The following is a 4,734-nucleotide window of genomic DNA, read 5'->3' on the forward strand; positions in this document are numbered from 1 at the left end:
TATTATTTTTCGCTTTTGTTGAGAAATATTCTAACATAACGGGATACAAATTCAAACTATCCTCCTTCCAGTCAGATTATGATACCCTGTTCACCGAGTTTCACTCGGCCTTGTGGACTGCGTACTTTCTCTCTGGCAAAAGGACAGAGTATCGTTCTTAAAAGGGTGGTGGAACATTCTTTTCATCAAATTCTTCATAATGTCATTCTCTGGCTTTCGGATGAGTGCTTTAAATTACCTTGTGTAGATAACACTCGACTGACAAAAATGGCTCAGTTTATTTTCACAAAAACAATAAAATTCCATTTTATTAGATGACTGAATCACGCAATACAATCTACCATTTCAAGTGTATGTGTAAGCAAACTTTTAACAAAGACTCGGGAAGAAACTTTTAAACGAAAAAACAAAGAAACGAAAACTTCGCAAAGCAAAGCGGAACTTGTTTGGTGACTTTACGAGCATTCGTAATTGTAGAATAACAGCAAAGTAATATAACCCCTTCGTTGAAAAAAGATATCAATAATTTACTTTATCATAATGTCAAGTCAAAGTGTAGATGTTGTCAATTTTAATTTCACTTCGGCAGATGGCGGATAGTTTGTTTTGGTGCACCCCTATCCGTCTGTCCCAAAATATCTTTCAGGACCAAGTCACTCATATAATCCCACTTAAAGCGCGCGCGAATTCTCGTTAAACATACGCGTTTGTAACGTGAAAGATACAGCATTCAGTGGGGGTTCAATACAGTTAGATAGTGTGAGACTGAACCCCTTAATTAAGGTTTCTAGTTTTTAGCCGATCTCACATTTAATCGTCAGGGTAAAAAGAAAAAAAAAATGTGGAAATCGATCAAGGCTAAAATTAGATGTAGGTGTGCAGTTACGAAACACGTAAACCAACACGGGAAAGAGAAAATTAACTAATAACTTGTCATAAATCCTTTCTTCATACTAGTATTCTTGATAGCCTAAAACCTTTGTTGTTTGAGTTGTAACCATTGCAAGTATTCATATTTTGATATAACTGTGGATATGAACGTGGGAGTCTCGATCCTGCACTTTGTTTGACTCAGGCAGTGATTGTTCACCAAGCATCATCTTCACTGTCGAAATTGAAGATACTTTGCAAATTGTGTGTGATCAAATAACTTTCAAACCCTGATGAAATGCGACCATTAAAGGAACTATTTTGCCTGCACTATTGGGATGGTGATAAAAGGAAAAGAATTTGTTAAAATCACCTTAATTTTCGCTTTTGATGAACAATTCTATCATGACGGGGTACAAAGTCGAACTGTCTTCAATCCAGTCGGATTATGATACCCTGTTCACCGAGTTTCACTCGGCCTTGTGGACTGCGTACTTTCTTTCTGGCAAAAGGACAGAGTATCGTTCTTAACAAGGTGGTACAAGTTAAAACAGATCTCGACGCTTCAACAAAGAATGCAATAACGCTTGACATGGGTGATAGAATATGTAAATTTACAATAGTTTTAATGGGACAGGCAACCTTGGCAGTCATCCTTGCCTTAGATTATTCTTTTACGCGAAAAGTCAGAATAATTTTGGAGCTACTTTTAAACCCTTATTCATCTCTTTTAAGATTCTAGGTATTATTTTTTACCGCCTGTCTTGTTTATACAATGGACTTTCCGTTCTTGAGCTCCATAAGGGTGTATTTTGTTTAAAGATCCATTTAAACGCTATTCGCGTTACGATGACTTTCAACGTCTTGCAGGTAAATTAAATATTATACTGTGTACAACGGATCCCGCTGAAACCTCCCAAAAATACGCGCACGTAACTCTACCCACCAAGATACTACTCAGCAAGGGAGTGTCAGGAAAGACTTTTCCCTACACGGAAAAGAAAAAAAAAGGTAAAAAAAAAGGTATTTTCTAACTTGATTGCCAATGGCAACCCAGTAACAAATGACTACTTTGCATAACGCGAGTTGATTCAAGAAAGCACCAAAACTAAGGAGGCGTTCTGCATTACAAGGAGGTAAAAGCATGAGGTAAAGTTTTACACTTTCTTTATTACACTTCCAAAGGAGAACTTTACAGGGCTTCAGTTGACAGTTGATAGTCGTTGGAAATTCGACCAAAGTTATTATTATTATTATTAATTTTATTTTTTTTGTTGTAAATTTGAAAGAGTTAGCAAACGAGCACTAATAATCCATTTGAAGAAGCAGCACATCATCTTCTACTAAAACTGAAAACTTGTAAACTACAACATTGAAAACCCTAAGGGCTTAAGAAGAATGATAATTTCCATTGGACTGAAAATCAAAAGAAGGCGGTCACACACACAAACATATATATGTGACCGGGAAAGGGAAAACGTACACTAACGATTTTTCGTTTAACGGCGAAAACCGTTTTGTTTTCGTTTTAAACCGTTTTAACCACTAATGCTAAGCGTATAAACGATTTTCCTTTTCGTTTTTTTGAACTTAGCTTCCGTCTAACTCTTTTGCAAAATCGTTTTTTAAAGAACTGTTAGCGTTAAACGCTTCGGAGAAAGCGTTGAAACAGTTTTCTCTTCCGTATAATAAAATAACGATATAGACAGTTCAACGATTTGGATCACCATTTAAACGCTAAACTAATCCACTCATCCAGAACCCATGCAATGAGAACACAGGTTTGAACGACGGTTCGTCGCTTCGCGTGCCTTTGCTGGTGTTGTATTTTTCGAAATCGAGCCCATCCCATTTCAACAAGACGGAAACAGTTTGTGTTCATCTGAAAACCAAAAATTTTGATAAGGGATTATTCGATGGGAACACTGAGTTTAAATATCGTTTCCTTGAGTTTTTAGGCCCTTGAACTACGAGGGAAAAAAGCGCCGCCGCACAATATAATTATTTTGCATAAACATTACTGACATTAAAAAAGTTCATGGTTACACGAGGCATTGCAAGTTGCCTTACCAAAATAACCACAAACTCAGTTTCCCACGAACGAAGCTCACCAAATTTAACCCCCGAAAAAGAAAAGGTAGAAGATGAATGCCTTTGCGACGCGAAGGCGGTTGTTTCCGCTGCGAAAGAACACCGGAAACAAGAGAACTTGGGTTGTGGAACATTCTTTTCATCAAATTCTTCATCATGTCATTATCTGGCTTTCGGATGAGTGCTTTAAATTACCTTGTGTAGATAACATTCGACTGACAAATATGGCTCAGTTTATTTTCACAAAAACAATAAAATTCCATTTTATTAGATGACTGAATCACGCAATACAATCTACCATTTCAAGTGTATGTGTAAGCAAACTTTTAACAAAGACTCGGGAAGAAACTTTTAAACGAAAAAACAAAGAAACGAAAACTTCGCAAAGCAAAGCGGAACTTGTTTGGTGACTTTACGAGCATTCGTAATTGTAGAATAACAGCAAAGTAATATAACCCCTTCGTTGAAAAAAGATATCAATAATTTACTTTATCATAATGTCAAGTCAAAGTGTAGATGTTGTCAATTTTAATTTCACTTCGGCAGATGGCGGATAGTTTGTTTTGGTGCACTCCTATCCGTCTGTCCCAAAATATCTTTCAGGACCAAGTCACTCATATAATCCTACTTAAAGCGCGCGCGAATTCTCGTTAAACATACGCGTTTGTAACGTGAAAGATACAGCATTCAGTGGGGGTTCAATACAGTTAGATAGTGTGAGACTGAACCCCTTAATTAAGGTTTCTAGTTTTTAGCCGATCTCACATTTAATCGTCAGGGTAAAAAGAAAAAAAAATGTGGAAATCGATCAAGGCTAAAATTAGATGTAGGTGTGCAGTTACGAAACACGTAAACCAACACAGGAAAGAGAAAATTAACTAATAACTTGTCATAAATCCTTTCTTCAAACTAGTATTCTTGATAGCCTAAAACCTTTGTTGTTTGAGTTGTAACCATTGCAAGTATTCATATTTTGATATAACTGTGGATATGAACGTGGGAGTCTCGATCCTGCACTTTGTTTGACTCAGGCAGTGATTGTTCACCAAGCATCATCTTCACTGTCGAAATTGAAGATACTTTGCAAATTGTGTGTGATCAAATAACTTTCAAACCCTGATGAAATGCGACCATTAAAGGAACTATTTTGCCTGCACTATTGGGATGGTGATAAAAGGAAAAGAATTTGTTAAAATCACCGTAATTTTCGCTTTTGATGATCAATTCTATCATGACGGGGTACAAAGTCGAACTGTCTTCAATCCAGTCGGATTATGATACCCTGTTCACCGAGTTTCACTCGGCCTTGTGGACTGCGTACTTTCTTTCTGGCAAAAGGACAGAGTATCGTTCTTAACAAGGTGGTACATGTTAAAACAGATCTCGACGCTTCAACAAAGAATGCAATAACGCTTGACATGGGTGATAGAATATGTAAATTTACGATAGTCTTAATGGGACAGGCAACCTTGGCAGTCATCCTTGCCTTAGATTATTCTTTTACGCGAAAAGTCAGAATAATTTTGGAGCTTCTTTTAAACCCTTATTCATCTCTTTTAATATTCTAGATATTATTTTTTACCGCCTGTCTTGTTTATACAATGGACTTTCCGTTCTTGAGCTCCATAAGGGTGTATTTTGTTTAAAGATCCACTTAAACGCTATTCGCGTTACGATGACTTTCGACGTCTTGCAGGTAAATTAAATATTATACTGTGTCCAACGGATCCCCCTGAAACCTCCCAAAAATACGCGCACGTAACTCTACCCACA

This window comes from Montipora foliosa, unplaced genomic scaffold, assembly GCF_036669935.1.
Source record: "Montipora foliosa isolate CH-2021 unplaced genomic scaffold, ASM3666993v2 scaffold_438, whole genome shotgun sequence".
Taxonomy (NCBI): domain Eukaryota; kingdom Metazoa; phylum Cnidaria; class Anthozoa; order Scleractinia; family Acroporidae; genus Montipora; species Montipora foliosa.